General features: G+C 33.3%; 1 long non-coding RNA gene across 1 annotated transcript; it reads right to left on the bottom strand.

Annotated features, from left to right (window-relative positions):
• Nucleotides 1-4,738: 4,738 nt before the first annotated feature.
• Nucleotides 4,739-7,611, bottom strand: LOC128550168 (uncharacterized). The gene is made up of 4 exons (XR_008368154.1): nt 7,478-7,611; nt 6,260-6,397; nt 5,484-5,651; nt 4,739-4,966 (listed from the first exon to the last, which is right to left on the bottom strand). It is a non-coding gene; the product is annotated as an uncharacterized LOC128550168 (long non-coding RNA).
• Between the last annotated feature and the right edge of the window lie 12,727 nt (nt 7,612-20,338).

Here is a 20,338-nt window from a genome sequence, read left to right as displayed (position 1 = left end):
TATATCCCCGCTTCGAGTGTTATCACCCCACTTCGAGTGCGGGAAGTCATGGGTTCGCTGCCTGGCCTGGCCAAAGACGTGAAAAATGGTACTGGTAGTGCCCTCCTTTGGTGCTAAGCATTAATAGGATAGTTATAGGACTTGTCAGCAGCCCGGTATCAGAATAATGTGACTGGCTGGGAAATCCTACAGAATTATTAGTTTAGGCATTGCGCTCACTGCTAGAGATAGACATCGTCGTTCAGGTCCAGGTGACTGAAAAATTGTTGAAAAACAATTTCCCCGCAAAAAAAAAAACAAACACACGAACGCACAAACATGTCTCGTCTGTATAATACCTTCATCTGATAAAATACCAACTGCAGAACTTTATATAATCTAAATATTATCGGAACGATGTTTTTGTGTATCTCCGCAGATAAAATATCACTCACTCACAGGTCTGTCTTTTACGATGCAAAAAGAGTTCATGTTTATATGTTTATTCGTAAAACAAGTCACGCGCTGTATTATATATAAATATCACCAGAAGAAATCGACATCCCTGTATCAGATATGTATCATTTGCCTGTAATGTTTATACACTTCATATCGAAATAAAACATATTCAAACATTAGGGCAAATTGTATTGAATTTAAAATGTATTACGGAAACGTAATAGACGTTGAAAGTATAAAATCTGATGTTCGAATATGATATTTTATGTAATAAAGGTTCCTTGTTGCTGCAAAATCTGTTGCAAAAATGAATTATTTCATAGATATTGGGTTGAAAAATCATTAAAACCCCTGACTTTAAATAATTGTGTTTGATATTTTAAATAATTCATTCACCAATAATACACAGCTTAGCATTCTTACACCATGAGATTATATATATGGTCATTTGTATAAAGAACTTTTCGCTTTAGAGATTTTTTTCTGACTAGTTAAAGCACCATATTCTGTTGCATAATTATATTCTTTAGATAAAGTTTAAGACGTATCAGTTTTCAAAGTATTTCAAGACAAACTGATTGACTTGAAAAACATTCCCTATTAGATCGTAGTATAGAGAGATAAAGGCATCAGTACTCCCTATATCTTATAAAGAAACTCTGAGATATGCAAATTAGGTAAAAGAACCATCCAAATAATTGGTTTCCGTTTTGCTGTAAATACATATTCTCTGCTTACAGTTGACTGTTTATATTGTATTCTCCATTTCTATTTTGTTGTACACACTGTGTTCTTTGTTTTCATTTATCTATTTGTACCATTATCTCCGTTTCCATTTCGCTGTTTATAGCGTATTCTCTGTTTTCAATTGGCTGTAAAAAAACATATTTTTTCGTTTCCGTTTAGCTGTCGATACTATTTTCTCTGTTTCCGTTTTGCTTTCTACCTATGCGGAAAGTATTTACGGACAGTTTCATATTTTTCAAATATTACAAAATATGTACAAAAGACACGAGACAAACGTTGAGGGTATTTACAAGTTCTTAATTGTATAACATTTTTTCTTATATGCATTTATGATTTTACACACTGAATTGTTGTTGCCATTTCTCTAAAATAAGCAATATATGTGACCATGACTGAGAAAATGGGTCCAGATGAGGAATTTTGACATTTTCAGGTTTTTGCATATTTAGAAAGTATATTCATTCAGCAATAAATCCTGAAAATTTCAGATGAAAATCTTCAAAATTGTCAATTTTATGACAGATTTTGTAACATAGAGATTAAAAATAAAAACAGTACATTTCAGTTATCCTTTCTTTCTAGTTTATTTCTCACATACTGGTAATGGCTAACAATTCTGAAATAAATTTATCTTTTGTTACAATTGCATGATATAAGTAAGATCCCTTCTTAATACACAAAATGATAATCAATTAAAATCTACAACAGTTTCTATAAAAATTGTGTTACCATGGCAACAAATATATTAAAATTCCTTTTCTATGCAAAAACTTTAAAAAAACATGATAGCTTGAAATAAGGATTTTAAAAAGTAAAATATTTTAAGGCATATGTATTTACAAAAATAAACTGAACATTTCCCATGAAAATATTAAGAATGTTTGGTTTTATGACAGTTTTTGTAACATGGGTAATAACAATAAGAATAAGATAGATTTGTCATTGTTTCTTCATAACTTGTCTTTTACATGCTGATAATAAATGACTACTTTGGAAAAAAGGAACCTTCTATTACTATGAAATTTTATTTTTGTGATGCTTTCTTAAAACAGAAAAATACAGCTAATTTAAATCTTTCATATTTTCTATGAAAGCATTATTCAAAATGCGTTACCATGGCAACATATGCAATAAATTGCTTTTTCTACAATAGTACTTAAAACAAATTTAAAGCTGAATTTAAAATAATGTTTCTTGTAAGTTGAATATAATGAAGTATATGCATTCGAAAGTAAAATTTGAAAATTATATGTGAAAAGATATAAAATGTTTGGTTTTATGACAGATCTCGTAACATTGGTAATAACCACAAGAATAAACTATTTCAGTCCTTGTTTCTTCAGTTTGTGTTTTCACTTATTGGTAATCACTGGCTATATTTAAATAAATGAATCTTCTTTTACAAAGAATATTTAGATATTCACTTAAAGTGCAAAGATCTAGCTGGCTAAAGTCCTTCACATTTTCTATAAAAACATTATTAAATTAGGTTACCATGGCAACATATGCATTTGATTCTGTTTTATACAATAGTACTTTAAAAAAGAGCTCAATTTGGAAAAGTGTTTCAGATAACTTGAATATTATAAAATGGTATGTATTCAAAACTATTATCTCAAAATTTCATGTTAAAAAATTAAAATGTTTTGTTTTATGACAGTGTTTGTAACATGAGTAATAACTATAAGAATAAGACATTTCTGTCATTGTTTCTTCATAACTTGCCTTTTACCTGCTGGTAATAAATAACTATTTTGAAATAAATGAAACATATATTACTATTGATTTTTATATTGTTTATGCATATTTTAAAGTAGAATACTAGAAAGTACAGCTAATTAAAATTTTTCCATATTTTCTATGAAAATTGTGTTACCATGGCGACATATGTTTTAAATTCCCTTTTTCTACAATAATACTTAAAAGCAAAAGCTTATTTTAAACAAGAGCTGTCTCCATAGGATGACATATGCCCCCGATGGCACTTTGAATGAGTAGTTATGGCCGATGTTAGAGTTTAGGACATTTGACCTACGGAGCTGGGTCTTGCGCGCGACACGTCGTCTTACTGTGTCACACATTTATGCGTAGTTATTTTAAAATCCATGCATGAATGACAAAGATATGGACCGGACACGCCCATCAATGCACTTTCATGAAATGACCTTTAACGTCTATATGTGACCTTGACCTTTGAGCTACGGACCTGGGTCTTGCGCGCGACACGTCGTCTTACTGTGGTACACATTCATGCCAAGTTATTTGAAAATCCATCCATGGTTGACAAAGATATGGACCGGACACGCCCATCAATGCACTATCCTTTAAAGTCTAAGTGTGACCTTGACCTTTGAGCTACGGACCTGGGTCTTGCGCGCGATACGTCGTCTTACTGTGGTACACATTCATGCCAAGTTATTTGAAAATCCATCCATCGATGACAAAGATATGGACCGGACACGCCCATCAATGCACTATCCTTTAATGTCTAAGTGTGACCTTGACCTTTGAGCTACGGACCTGGGTCTTGCGCGCGACACGTCGTCTTACTGTGGTACACATTCATGCCAAGTTATTTGAAAATCCATCCACCGATGACAAAGATATGGACCGGACACGAAAATTGCGGACAGACTGACAGACCGACAGACGGTTCAAAAACTATATACCTCCCTTCGGGGGCATAAAAAGTATTTCTATAAGTTTAATATTTGAAAGTATAAGTATTCAGGAAAGAAATCCGAAAAATTCACATAAAAACTTTAAAACAGCCATGTTCTGTAACAAAAGTAGTTATGTAAGAATAAACATTTCAGTCATCCCTTTCCTCATAATCTGTTTTTTCACTGGCTAGTTATAACTGACAATACAAAAAAGTGAACATTCTTTTACCATTACATTATATAGTGTAGATCTCTTTTTGAAATACAAGTCCATAATTTCAATGAAATATAATTTGAATTATGTTACCATGGCAACATACATACTGAATTCCTTTTTCTAAAAATACTTTAATAATTAACATAACAGCTTAACTTTTGATGAAGGTTACTATGCTACAAACTCTGATGAAAAGTAAATATCTATTTCCAGCCAATACTTCAATGTAGGTAACTGAAACTACAACCTTTACTTGATGTTTAACCTTAACAGCTAAACACATCTATATGAACAGCAAAACAGGCTAAAGTGTAATGTATTAAAACGTTTGAATTCAACAACAATTTCTATCTTTTACATTCACTTCCTTTTTTCAGTTCTCAGAAAAATCCTCGCCAATCACAATTTTAGTTTTCAGTTGAAGTGGTTTGGGACAAACAGAATCCTTTGACTTTTCGGGACAAATACTATTCTCTTATGGGTTCATACAGGTACCATTGTCAGGTTTGTGTCATTCAATGTCATAATATTCGTTTGGCAAGGGGGAGTAGATTTTAGTGAGTTAACTGGACTGTCACTTTTAACACAAAACAATCCAGGTGTTTCTGCAGACATGATTAAGTGGTAATACTTGGTTATCTTCTTTAAAAGTTAAAAATATTGTGATAAGATATTTCTCCACTGGTGGGAATGTGACAGGATTTAAATCATTGTTGACCAACTGTGCAGTGTTATGGCCTTTCTTTCAAGACTGACACACTGTGTCAGCAATATCATGTATTATTAAAGGTCTCAGCGTTCACCCTCCTCCACAGATTCTTCTAAATTCAAAAGTGCAAGTCAGATTCAAACTTTGCATGGTCTGTGATCATTGTTGAATATTCAATTGATCTGTGATATCCTGTAACAAATAAGTAAAACATATTATTTTAAATAATTAACCATATTATTTTAAATAATTAACCTAGGAGTCTCTTTATTTAATAAAAGCAGAGTTATCACTATTTGATAATAGATGATTCTTTAATTTCTTACAACCAATGCTCTAAAATATTGACAAACAGACTGACAACAGCGTGCTGTCAGTATATAAAATGAACTTCGTTTGTAGATTTTGATTACTGCAAATAGGATGTTCTAAAAAAACATTTTTTTGCATTTATTGGGTTAACTCTTAACCTGCTAAATTTGTAAAACTGACTACTCCATCTTTAAATAGAGACAGTACCATTTATAGCTTATAGGGGGTTCTCATAGAAAATTTGCAAAGTATCAAACACTGCAGATCATGATCAGACTGCGCAGATGTGCAGGTTGATCTTGATCTGCACTGGTTGCAAAGACAGACATAGCTGCCTCATGCAGCCTAAGGGTTAAAAGTATACAATGTTTTAACAGCTATCAAAAATGGTTGTTACCTAGTAAAAGTCTCCACAGACTGTACCACAGCAAGATGTTATTTCTATTCTAGCTAGCAACATTGTCAAAATGGAATACCAATACAGGTAGTGATGTACCATGCTCACAAGTTGTCTGCCCCTTAACCAACTGAGTTGCTTCATAAACAAGAGGAAACACTTGCATTCCTGAAAAAAGATTTAAAAGTCTTTGGTAAAAGTATCTGTTATCTTCATGTATCTCAGGAACCTTTACAGTCTTCATTCTAATCTATATTCTTGGTGCAATAAAACTGGTAAAAAAATTCAATCACATCACAATGTCTAAGTCAAGAATGGGTTAATTAAATTTAAAAATAATCACATTACAATTTAAAAACAAAATTTTACAATTAATTGATTTACTTTGTATATTTAATTAAAATTCCTATAGAAACTATATTCTAAAGTTAATGATATATCAACTTATACACATGTACATGTTGTGTTAAGCATTCAAATCATCCATGTACTTATTGAGTGCCACAGACTTTTCTCAGGCTAACAGCCAATGTAATGAAGACTTTACACCAACTGATCCTCTTCAAAATCAGATTGTTGAAATTAAATTTCAATAATGCCACTTTTGTCAGTTTAGGCCACTTAATAGTCATAGTACATGTACATACATTGTACAAATCATTAGTGTAGAAGTAGACTTATTTTGAATTGACTCCAACAAAACCTAGACAGAGGTATAAATAAATAATATATTGCATTAAAATTTTAATAAGAGCCATTAGCTGCTTGTTACTTACCTGATTCCTCAAAGCACATCCAAAATATGTTACATTTTCTTGGGATCTTAAAGTAAACAGGCCAATTTCCTGGCTGTTGTATGGTATATGAACCAGCTGTATAGTGGAATGAACCATCAAAAGAACAAGGAATATCATCTGAAAGAAGATACATTACTTGACTGTAAACATCACTAAAATCAAAAACTTCATGAATATTAATTTAATAATGTGACTGTGAAAGGTTTCATTAACTTACCACAAAATACTATAAAAGTTATTATACTATGAATCTATTTTTTACAGGATCATAAATTGTTTTACACACAGCAAGGCTCAGAAATTTCAAAATTAAAAAGTTTTCATTATATGGCATAAATTCCCACTATCCCAAAAAATCATCCTGTTACAAACATTCTGAATCAAAAATTTAGCAGAAAAGAGAGTAGTCACCTGACAGAAATAACATGACTTATGAGACCCACAGCAAAAACAGTTACCATTTTATAAATGGAAGTGTCTAGACATCCGGTAAGCAGAAACCTAGCCGGTGTTCTAGCCAACTGGTAACAGGACGCCTAGCCTATCCAAATTTCTATCCTATAGGGGTTTTCTAGGTGTCCGGTAATCAATTTTAAAATATTGTATACGCCTTGCATGTGAATATTCAAACCTATGCCAAAAAGTGATACAATAAATTTATTTCCTTACAGTATTCATATATAAAAAGATCGCCGAACAGCTAGAAAAACATTCGCGGAGAGGCTAGTCGTATTGTTGCCGGACAGCTAGAATGCAGTGTAGGCGTCCGGTTACCGGACATCTGCATATTTCCTTTTAAAATACCTTGGCTACTACGTGAGAGGGGACTTTTCGAAAAAATGATGTGACACAGGCAGGCATCTATAAGTCTGCATCAAATTTATTAATTATCATTGCTACATGTATTTTCCATAATAATGCTTACTATGGACAATGAACTAATTTGATGAATCCTGGTCACCTCGAGTAAGAAGCTGCCTGCCTTCAATAATCTTTGTGATAACCCAACTGGCCATTTTATATTAAATACACAGGCATAGTGGAATCATCTGTGTTTAGTGGCCACAGGATAAATTTCATAAATTTCCCTCGGTATGTTTTGGATTCACTTCCGGGTAAATAAAAACGACTTATTTCAGTGAAAGTTTCAAATATATTAGAGAACTTCATTAACAACTGTTTATAAACGGCACTTACCAAATCAGTAAACAGTATTACAAGTCTCAGATCCCTTCATCGTTGAACAAAAGGTAGTTAAACAAAAGTAAACTTCACATGCTTCCCTGTTTTACTGTTAAAATCCGAAACCGGAAACATAGCGAAGGGGAAACAACTGATTTTCTGGAATTCAACGAAATATTTTGCCTCAGGCGTAATATCACTATTTTTTATAGGTCTGATGTCTAAATATTCTTTCTGTAGTAGGCTGTCATCAATCATGTAACAAGCAGTCGTACTTTAACGGTCAAACTTTTGCTAATTAAAACATGTGTAAGAAAGCTGCGCGCGTAAACTTGGTGCAACTTTAAACGTCGTTTCTCGATATTACGTCATGCCGCATTTGGACCGGTTTTCAAAGACGACGTCACATATAATAATTTTATACATATACATGTTTTGGCGAAATATTGATGGTTTTTAGCCATATACTTAATGTTGGACGTATGTCCCTGCAATAAACTATAAACCAATTCTGATATGACTAGCAATGATCAAATCATCACAACGATATTATGTTTACGTCACGTCGACGTGTCTGGCGAATATAGCGAAAATTAAACCCTGCTTTGATAGTATACGTCGTTCGAAAAAATTTCACTCGGGCTGCGCCCTCGTATAATAATTACGCCTGACGTATAATCGCCCATCGTGCATAAATAGTGTTAAAACACGGCTTTGCTATAAATTATTTCCTAATTCATAGCATGTGTCAGTTTTATAGAATGGTAATCAAGGTTATTTAGTTAACTGTTGTACATGTATACATGTGACACGTTTACCGTTTATGTAAGAAATGATTTGCACGTTTGCCATTTGTCTTTGAAGCCGAGAGATCACAAAAAATATATTCAAATCTACTGGTGAAAATGATTTTCATCTTAGTTTAAAAAGGATAGCATGTCCGAAGTCGATTGTTTATTTCACAGTTAGAAGTAACCTTTTATAGGTATAAAGCTATGTATATTATATGGCTGGCTTGTCAATAGTCAAAACCATTGCTCGAGGTCCGAATAGTTCGGCAGTTGACCGGTAAACCATTCAATAAGTGTTTTATTACATGACATGAAAAAAATGTCACAGTTTATTTTGAATTTTTTTACTTATTAGCGTGTTGAATATAGACCGGTCAGATATATGTAGCACAGTCAAGCTATAGGCCGGCGATTTCTATAAGGAGTGAAGTAATAAATATTAGCTAGTACACGTACCCTGACATATTGCTCTCAATACCGTCAATATTGTAGTAGTTTAGACTATTCCTACAATTTGAGAACATTTTCTAGGCATTCGTATTGAGCAATGTTTGATATAAAATCTTACTGATATGTCAATTTCCGGAGGAATATTAACGTCAGGAAGCCTCTCGTATAAAAACAGCTGTCCGCGTTACTTAATTTCCGACGATCAGAGGTTAGTATACCTCTGGGGGTGATAGGAACATGACATATAATTTGTATTACTACATATTTTTACACTTTGGTATCTGACACAAATAAAGATAATTTTTTTCTCAAAGTCATAATCTATATATTAATTTGGAAATTATACTTCATTGTATGTCAGACCAGGGAATAAGTCATTTATATCTTAATTTGCGTAGGACGAACTCCATTCTGCACACGTCCTTTCCACTTTTTGGAACAGCATTATTATCAGACTTATTATTGAATTGTTTCTTTGTTCTGTTGGTTTGTTGGTTTGTTTCAAATTTATTTTCACCTGTATAAGAGTAAAGTTGATGATACTTTTTCTGAACAGTACAAACGCATTCTTTTGACGATAAAGGAGTATCAGCTTCATGTGTACGAAGTTAGGCCTCCACAAAATATCGTACAGTAGCAGTAATTCTGTTTATAAACATACATTTTAATTTTTTAACGATATCTATTTAAAACCCTTTCCAACTGTTGTTTCAGAAAAAGCATTAGCGCAGCTGGCCAGTCTGCAACTTATTCATTCTTCTCACACAGTTGAATATATACAGACGTTATCGAACAGGAAGTTTTGAAATTCGAATACGTGAATTTCTATCTAAAGTAACGGCAAATGCAATGAACAGAACAAATACCTGTTTACAGGTAAGAAGTAAAGCAAAGGAAATGCAGTTAATGTTGTTTTCATATTTAACAAAATACACTGTAAGGAATAAGCAGCTAAAACTATTTCCTAAAATATGAGTGTTTTTTTTTTAAATGAATCTAAATCCGAGTAATTAAGTCGGATAAAAAAATTGCTACAGTGTAGAATTCAAAACTTCAGAATATACTTAGAAAATTCGGCAAATAAAAAAGATAGGGTCGTGTGCTTGATTTGTTGAGGTGTTTTTAAAAATTTTTAACCTCATCTGTGTTTTCATAATGGGAGTATATGGGAAAATCTCAATTCTGATAACATTCTCGCAAATAGATTTTTTTCTACAATGTTGATTTTAATGAAGCTTCTCACGGTTGTTAATAAACATACGGCCTATAGTATGGTGAAATTTAGGTCCGTGTGCTTGTTGTTTAGATATTTGCCCATGATTAAGAGCACCGCGCATTTCATGCTAATTTTAATGCATTTTTCGGAATTGTTTAACTTGTCAAATGTTTTAATATCACATTAACTTTAGAAAGATAGTCACGCTGCCGTTGTTATATATTCAATCACCTATTGCCATAAATTCATAAAATGATATTCATTTCCGTACAGGCTTTATTCTACGTTTTCCAGATAAATGACGTTACGCCAATACCTATCTTAATCTAAGTATCTCATAAAAAAGACGACGTTAACTAGTATAAATTTTAGTTAGTATTATTATTTTATTATAAATACATACCAATGATGTGCTTTTTATAATACAAATTACTTACTAAGAAGAGTTTACTGTTATCCCTTTCGTGCATAACAGTTTTCATAACGTGACATTTAAAAAAGTAAACATTTCTAAAGGCCAAAAAATGTGTGTTCATACGGCGGTGAGCATGTAACCTTCAATATTACTCTACATTGCAATTCCTAGTCCGGCTACCAACTAGATAATCTTTTTTTTTTAGAAAAAATAATACTTTTATATATTCTGACTTCATCAGTCTTGGCTCTGTTTTCGCATGTTTTGAGAAGAAAAGGGACATAATTATACAAAATTTGAATAGCCTCAGGAGTTATCTCCTGTTAAGAGTTATCTCCTGTTAACAAAACAAAGGGTCTGAACATAGACTATGCAATTCCATGACAAGCAGCGTATGGTCCTACTTGCACACCGCTGGCTAAAGCGGAAACCTGTTAAACTGTTGCATTGACCTCATGATACTCAATGACAAGCAAACATAACAATAATGCCACTTGGCACTTAAAGACTATTGTGATAGCTGATATTATCTGTAAGAAACATTTTTGGAAACATTGAATGTAACGCAGCAAAACAATAGCAAACGTGGTTTGATCGTGTGTTTAGGAGAGGTTTGTTTATTTTGTTTTTGTTTGGTTTCACCGAAGCAATTTTAGGTCATATGGCAACCTTCCAGCTTTGATGGCAGGCACCAGGAGCTTCGAGGAGTAATGAAAGTATTTTTCGTACAAAACTTGAACCAATATCAAACGAAAATTATTTCAGTTCTTAGTATATTTATGTGCTTTTTATTTTCTGACCACACTTTACATCAACGTTTTTAATTAACACAGCTCCCACGAAATTCACTTGTATCCTGGGATTACTCAATAACTGTTCTTTGACCTTTATAATAACAAGGGATTACTCAATAACAGTGCTTTTAAACCTTTATAATAATAACAATTTTTTGGGGACAAAAACGTCATATGAAATGTTTTAAAGTGGTAGAAGAAACAATAAAAGCCAGCAGGTATGTTCCCTACTTTAACACCTGATATTTATCAGAATTAGAGACGAAACGGAATTGTAATTTCCGATTTGATTTTATTGTTAACATAGTCTCATTTTTCAGTTGAATAAAGCAATAATTTATTTATCTTTCATAAAACAAACAGGTGTAGAACAATTACAGTTTCTTGAAATAAAGGAAGATTAACCCTTAGCCTGCTGGCGGCAAGTGATTCTGCCTTTGCGACCAATGCAGACCAAGATCAGTCTGCACATCCGTGCAGTCTGATCATGGTCTGCATTGTTCGCCATTCAGTCAGTATCTTTTTGGTAAGCCCCCATTTTAACAGTCAATAGTACTGTCCAAACCGAAAGATGGACAAGTTCATTATTATACAAATTTAGCAGGGTAAGGTCTTAAGTCCGTTCAGTTTAGGAACGTTATACTACATAATATTATTTTCTTTAAATCAGCTCATATAAAGATTCGTTTTGCAAAGCATCATTTCAAAATTGTAGCCTATTTCTTAAACCTGCTTGTAGAAGTAACAATACTTCTTCCCGGCAATGCAATTTTTTTTCTCTTTCTTGAGAACTTTCATTATAATTTCAAAATAAATCCAGCAGACTTTATCTTCAAATGTTAATTTGAAAAGAATGATCTTTAGCTATATTAATAAAACATTCTATTTTGATATTAATTTAAATGTCTTATGTTCATTTAAAATTTATAAACGTATCTCGATAAAACAGGGATCAAGAGTTCCATTCATAGCTGTGTTATAGAATTCAACTTAAGTCAGTTCTAGTGGACGTGAGGGGTGACCTTTCCTCAACAGACTTATTGGTACACAGCCATTTTTAAATGAATTGAAGTAATATTGGCTGGCGATTTGATACTTTGTAACGTTAACTTACCTGATGAGATACTACCAGGTATAGAACATAGAGAAAATCGTAAATCAGTCTGTAGCTGGAAATTAAATGCTAAAATCATCAAGCGAAACCGTGAAATGCAATAAAATGCTCGGCATTCAGTTTCAACAAAACGCTTGCAATCAACATTTCGTGGAGCGATTTAGGAACTTTATACTATGTTTAGGCTCGGTTACTTTTTTTTGTAAAATTACTACCTTGTTGCAATATAAAGCATGGATTAAGACAAAAGTCCCTGTTTTAGCTTCAGTCTTATTCTTAGAGGCCTCCTTGGTCGAGCTGTTGAGGCACCCGTGTTCAAATCATTTGCCCCTCCTCGTTGTGGCTCGAAACCTTCCATGAGGTGTAAAACTAATTCTTGTGTCGCAATCGTCCACCTGGCTTAGGGAAGGTGGGCGGTTCTACCAAGTTGCCTCTCGTGATGAAATAATAAGCGTAGGGGCAACAGGGATCCTCATCTTTCAGAAGGTGGACCTATGCTTTCGTCGGTGTGACGCTGAACTCAACAAAAACAGTCTTTTCTGGTCCTTCGGGATCATTGATTTCAACTCATTTAGATTTGAAGATTGAATACTGCTTAAGCCGGTGCTACGGGGCGTGGGCAGTGTTGCATTTTCTTTTACTGCTCATGAAGAGACTCAATCAAACCGAGTCTGCAATTTTCACTGTTTGCCTTGTTCTCGGTGCTTCCGAGGGATCTACTTTCCAGATTTTATTCTTACGTTCTATAAAACATGTATGCCACCTTCAACAATCAAATGTCAAACATTTTATTTCAGATCGCTCTATTTGTAATATATTTTCTCTTTTCGATACAAAATTAAATGACTTACATTTTCAGTCAGTTTAACACTTCGTTAGTTTAACTTCTTAAGAATCGTGTGATTTATTTCCAAAAGCTTTTACTTGAAAGGCTAGAAATGTTACAAAACAGTCACGATGTAATCCCAGGATTCACGTGAATTTCATGTAAGTGGTATTGTTTAAAAGCGTTGATAACAGCTCAAGAAGGAAATAGTAATCACCTGTAAATGTGAACGGTTTAAAGAAAATGATTTGGTGATCAATAGTAAGTTCATTCGCACAAGTAATTGAACGGTTTTGTGTGGGAAGGATCTGTTACCCCCCTAGTGCTACAACTTTGTTTGAAATAATGTCTGGAGGGAAACCTCGAGTCTTTCCCAAACACTGAAGGCTTCAAATACACTATATGAACTTAAACGCCTTTTTGAAAGTCCCCATGTGCCCATAAGAGCATTACTTCAAGCATGTGCAAGCACCTGAGTAGAACCCTGGACCTCGCATGAAAGACCTCTGCTCCCAAAGCGATATTTCTATCACAGCGGTGACGGGTAAGTGATACGAAGAAATCCATCTTAAGCACTCGGCCGCGGAGGTTTTTGTTTGTTTGTTTTGGGTTTAACGCCGTTTTTCAACAGTATTTCAGTCATGTAACGGCGGGCAGTTAACCTAACCAGTGTTCCTGGATTCTGTACCAGTACAAACCTGTTCTCCGCAAGTAACTGCCAACTTCCCCACATGAATTATCAGAGGTGGAGGACTAATGATTTCAGACACAATGTCGTTTATCAAATAGTCACGGAGAACATACGCCCAGCCCGAGGATCGAACTCGCGACCCCGCAGTCCGTAGACCAACGCTCTTACCTACTGAGCTAAGCAGGCGGGCTCGGCCGCGGAGGTCTCATGAATAATTAAATTATGGATATGTTACAAAAGACAATAAGTAGGAAGCAAATTGGTCTCCATGTTTGTTTTTGGTAGGTTTCTGATACTTGAAAAGTGGTACTGGTATTATATCCTAGAGCACTGTCACTTAAATTCAAACTGTCTTAGGGGTGACGGTTACAAATTAAATCCACACCTTATAAATAGTTTTAATGGCATGAACGTAAGAATTATTCATTTGATAGTGTCACATATAGTTTGTTGAATATGTCGCAATTAAACTGTAAGGATAATGTCGTTTCCTTATTATTCCCCGATGAACAATAATCTCTTTTAGACAAAAGTCATCGGAAATTAGATAATGCCGACACCTGAAATTATCCGATAGATTATCCCAAGGGCATTGTTCTCTGACTGCGCTGTAAAACATTATATAAACTTTTTATTTATTTTCAGCACTTGTTTAAATTGAGTACAGATATGATTACACTATTGTAAAACTTTAAAACAATTGTTTTATATATCGGTCTATTATCACCATTTAATTTCCAGTAAACATTGTTTCATAATTTCTTACCAAATATTTTTATGGCTGATTTTGTTGTTTTTTTTCTTTGTAGAAGAGTTGTTAAGTTTGTAATATTACAATTTCACCAACAAAACCATTTCCATCTGATAAAAAAACCCAAAAAACTATCATTATCTTGCAATAGGGGTTATACAAAATAACAAAATAAATTCGGATTTAAATTATTTCTAATCGTTTGCCATAACATAAAAGTGTTTTATCCTTTAAAAATGGTATGTAGCTTAATGTCGATTTATAAAATGTTTGCTTTCTTCGAAACTTTTACGTTTGAATGACTCAAAGTTTTGATCAATACAGTAATATTGTTACATGTTTTACAAGCACTGTCTCCAGATCGTATGACAACAAAGAATGATCTTTTTTTAAGATTATCAGGAAATTATTGCCACATTTCTTAAGAAACCTTTGAAACGTACTTACCTACAAATTATATAATACGGAAATACATGAGATTAAGTTGTTTATACTATTCTGTCCTTTCAAAATTGAAAAGCGTTGGCAACAAGGTACCGTAGGTAAAATGCCTTAATTATAAAGCTTTATACTGAAGTTTTAATTGTCAAGGCTACACAGGTTGGGTCGCGGACTTGGACATTTTTTTCTTGATTTCGCATTTTAGGGATAGTTTAGAAACATGAAGTCGTGTTTTTGTGTTCATGATATGTCGAAACCTCAATTATTTAGAAAGATAATTTTTAGCCAAAATTTGATGTTCAGTCCCATAAAAACAAATCATTCGATACAATTTGACAATTGGTTTACGCTAATTTGTTTCGAGTTGAATGAAACCAGTCATACCTGCTCGACATCTCATTTCTGATGGTAACCATCGCAATGAGAGTATCGAAGTAGAGAAGCCAGTTTTCCTTTTAATGCCGTGCAGCTACTGGTACCTCTTTCATGTCTATGGTACAAGTTGGTCAGGGATTGCTCCCTCGAAACTGACGCACAACCATAATAAAGCTACCGAAACGGTATCATTGAATTTTTGACTTGCAATTGTTTTTTTTAAATATCCCAGTATAAAAATACTATAAAACACTGCAATGCTTTTGAACAACGTTTTTTTTCATACCAGTTTTCAATCATTTTTTACTTTCTCGAATGTGAACCAGTGGATATCTGCGGACGTTACAATAAAGTCGATAAAGGATCATTCTGAAGCAAGAAATGAAACAAGCAACATAATAGCAGACTCAGTTGGTTTGAGTCTACTAACACTAGATAATGAAATGTGTAATACCTCAAACTATCCATAATTTCAAAGGAGTAGAAAATGTACATTCGAGTCAAAGTACGGAGGGACAGAAAAACACCATAAAGCCTACACACGGCCTCCACATGGCAAATTAATCTGCTATTGTAATTGATTAAAACAAGATATGAGCAGCGCCATGAGAAAACCAACATAGTTTGTTTGCGACCAGCAATGATCCAGACCAGCCTGCGGTCTGGTCAGGGTCCATGTTGTTCGCTAATGGTTTCTCTGACTGCAAAAGGCTTTGGAAGCGAACAGCATGGATCCTGACCAGCCTGCGGATCCGCTGGATCCATGCTGGTCGCAAATGCACCATGTAGGTTCTCTCATGGTGCGGTTCATATTTTGGAAGCATAGAACGAAACAAACTTTTCCAATGAGTAGCTTTACTCGTTTTAATATATTAAATTAAGAAGGCATAAAGCTTAACTTTTGCTTAACTTGATCAGACTTCTATGACAAAATGACGGGAATCAACTCTGACATTTTCTTTGCGATCGCTGGCACAAGATATGAACTTCCGAACCTTTATGACAAATTCCATGGCAATCAACAGACTAGCTAGAGGCCCCGGGTGACAAATGATTGTCAAAATGACAACCCGTGGTACTACTATTGGCACGAATATTGTATAATCGCAATTAAAATTCTGTCCTGTTATATGCTTGGAATCGATTGAAACAAGGTGTGAAATCGTTAAGGATTAAGCTTAGTAAAATGCCTATTAGCAATATTTATTGGCAATACGGATATTCAATATATATAAGCAGTATAACTTAAGAAAATAACTGTCATACATTTTGTTGTATACTTTGAGTTACTTTAAACGATTAAAATACTATAAAACAGTCCATCCATAAACTGTTTCAGTTGTGCATTTTGGCCACCCTTATTAAGTTCAGTCTGATACGTGTTCAAGCAAATACATTTTCTTTATTTATTTAGAGCTTATAGAATTGTTTCTGTTACAAAACATTAAGACTTATATTAAGTCTCACATATGTAAAACTTAAATTGAGAGGAAAAACCTTCAAGCTGTTTAAAAAGACGTCGGCTAACACTTTATGAATATATTTTTTTGTAAATACAGAAAACAAATTTACTTATGTAACAATGTAAAATGGGCAATATCTCAAAAGTAACTTATTTTTAAAATTTCAAATTTGTTAAAGCATATAAATTCAAACTTCAACACCGCAAGAGCAACCACAGAAAAAAAAAACATATTTGATATGCGTAATTTATTATTAATTTGAAATGCACTAATCTCATAGCTGCAATAACATTTAGTTTGTAATGAATTTATCTCAGTAATGTAAGAAATAACAAAATGATTTTACACTGCGCATGACATTCGCGAAATATAGTTAAAGTTTCTGATACCAATATAGGGAAATTTGAAAATTTGAAACGTGTGTATACAAACAAACAAATCAGAAATGTCCCAACAACGCAATCTGTTTTTTTTTTTTTTTTTTTGATATGTTGTTTTAGGGTTAAGAGTCACACTAACACAATCAAAGTAAATGGGGACTTTTCTAGCTTTTGATGGTAGGGGAAGACCCAAGGTGCCCTTCTAGTCATTGTTTCAGTCAAGGGCTGACACCTGGGTAGAACCAACAACGTAATCTTAGTCTCTTTTTATCAGTACAGACCAAACTTTTGTATAGAAATAGGTTGATAATGTTATAGGATAAATACGTACACTATTCAGTTTTGACAATATTATAGCCAAGTTTACAAAGAAGAAGAGGTTGAAATAAAACACAGAATTTTCCTTATGTGTAGCATTTGAAACTACTATCGTCAACAGATAGTTCTCGTTATTTTTTATGTTAAATATGTTATTCAATTCCTATTCTTTGAGATGCTCCTAGGTTAGATATATTCAGATTTACGCGGTAACTTGAATTGATGCTTGGGAAATGTCATAAAACGCAAACCAAATAAACTTTGACAAACCACTCAAAGAATTATTTCATAAGCGATGCATTTTAAATCTCTCAATGTTACATTTCTGCATAAAATGAGTTCGTCAAAGAATGTTATCCTAGGAAATATATCAACTAATGCTGAAAACCAGGAGAAAATACATGCGAGAAAACTTCGGAGGGCGAATTATGCATTTTAATAATAGCTTTTTGTTAAGATTATAACACTTAACAAGAGATGCTATGTTAATGTTACTGACAGTACATTTTTGAAATTGAACGCAGAGTATGATATATTGATAATTGCATTCATTATATGTTTTTAGTGATTTATATTAGAGTGAAATACATCAGGTATTTTTGTTTTGTTGCTGTTGTTGTTTTCATTGTAAAAAATATGATATTGATAAGAAACTATAAAAAAAGAGTAAATATTATCAAAATATGAAATCAGAAGAAAATGTGTTTGTTTTACACATGGTGTAAGATCAACATGTCTTTCAATCATGAACATCATATCTTACACTTTCACCCGTGGCTATTCCACTCGTGGCTTTTCCACTCGTGAAAATATTGCATCTGATGTTCACCTGTGAAAGATATTTCAACCTTACACAAAAACAAACAAATATCCTCTACATCATAATTTCACCTGCACTCTTATTCCTGTGTTTCGTTTGTTTATCTATCAACTTCGTGAATTTGATGCAAAGTTCACTTCGTGGACGTTTTACAAATATAATGCTCGCAATTGTATTTATTCAGTTTTGCACCACTCTAATAACGCAAAAATGCTTCTTAGTTTCCATAGCTGTATACCTTGATCCGAACACATTAGAAAAGAGGCAGTTTTAGATGATATATAAAAGTGGAAACAAAATATTTTGAATAAATGTAAAATTGTTTCTTTTGAGTGACCGTCAATATTACTGCTTGTTCATTAATATGTATTACTATGTTGAGTTAGACAATAATAAAATTAACAACAGCAATGATTTTGATAGATGATTTCTTTATTTATATTCTACAGTAATACCGTTTATTTGTACAGGTGTTGAACTGTTCCAATACTCATTAACAGTTGTAGTATTTCCTCAGTTCGTCCTGATAGTATAACATTATATTTTTGGTGTAATATGCGTACCCTTGGACGAGCGACGGCATGCAATCCATCTTTTACAGACAGAGACAGCAATACTTTATGTATATTTCTTCTGCTTATTTAAAATTGTCAGCCGATATACTAATTTCATAAAAACATTAGAGAAACAAACGAGCTTTAACAGATAAACTTCAATACCGAACAACTAAATGTCACCGCAGATCCAGCTGCTGATGATTCACCGTCAGCTCGAACTATTACAGTATTAATAATTTCTTTCTTCCTAAAAATATAGTAAGAATTAGGAATCTTAACAATTTAAAATGTTAAGCAGAAAGGTACTGAAGAGGATGCTAACTACTAAAATCGTATCTAATGATCGTATCTTACATAAGGCTTCTCCAGACAGAGGGTCGGAGAAACTAAGCATTATTTCTTTTAAATAAGATTCTACTAGAATGAAGCAAGCATAAACAAAGTGAAGGAAGTTATAATGAGACAACACAATGTCCGGAACTGGTTAATAAATAAAACGGAAAAGTACCGTCCTTAAACAGCAACTTTATTATTTCATGGTCTTTTATGGTAATTTTTTGTGCCAATAATAATGAGATTGAATATAAATTCATAAATTAAAAAGCTGTAGACGATACTAGAAAAAATGAAGTAAACTCTTTGACCACTTAGATTTTACCTTTTAGCTAGCGGTTATCGAGAACATATCACGTTAACAATAAATGTTATGCAAGATTAGAAGGATATAAATTATATCCTTGTATTTAAAGTTAAACACCGGACAAGGAAAATTACTTATTTGACCTACAAATGTAACCATGACCTTTGCGCGATGAGTTTTGCTTGCGACATATCGTCTTGTTATGGTGAATGTTTTGTAAAGTAACTTAAATATTCATTATTGATTTAAAGATTACAGACCGAGCAAGAAAACTGACGTTAAATCCTTGACATCAGAGTGAAACCTTGAGCTAGTTGTCCGACTTCTGCACATCCGTGACAGACAATTGTTTGCTAAACTGAATATTTTTTCAAAAGAAACCAAATACAAAAATGTAGACTAGACTAGGAGAAAACATGTCCAACAGATTTTATAGGTCAACTCTTGTTAAAAGTTTTCAATTTCAGAGACTGGTTCTCTCTTGCCCCTTGCTAATATGATTTACATCAAAAAGAGTTCTAAACACTTTGTCTACAAAAAGTATGTTTTAAGTAACAAACCTAAATAGTAAACTAGTTTTGAAGATATTACTGTTTTAACATGGCATAATGACAAGGTTCAGTTTTGGCAAATAGTATCTTCAATGCAGTTTAAAAGTGATAACGATTATAACAAGTTATGACCTACCAAAGAAATGTCATCAAACGACAGACCGTAAGAATCGGCTCTTTGCGTCAGCTCTTCTCTGACCTTTGTTAGCACAATTTTTCTCTGAGGCATTAAACTGAGCCTGAAATATACAAGATATAATAGGTCATATATATCAATTTATTG

This window comes from Mercenaria mercenaria, chromosome 17, assembly GCF_021730395.1.
Source record: "Mercenaria mercenaria strain notata chromosome 17, MADL_Memer_1, whole genome shotgun sequence".
Lineage (NCBI taxonomy): Eukaryota > Metazoa > Mollusca > Bivalvia > Venerida > Veneridae > Mercenaria > Mercenaria mercenaria.
The sequence above is the reverse complement of the archived record's forward strand: the minus strand, read 5'-3'. Positions and strand labels throughout refer to the sequence as shown.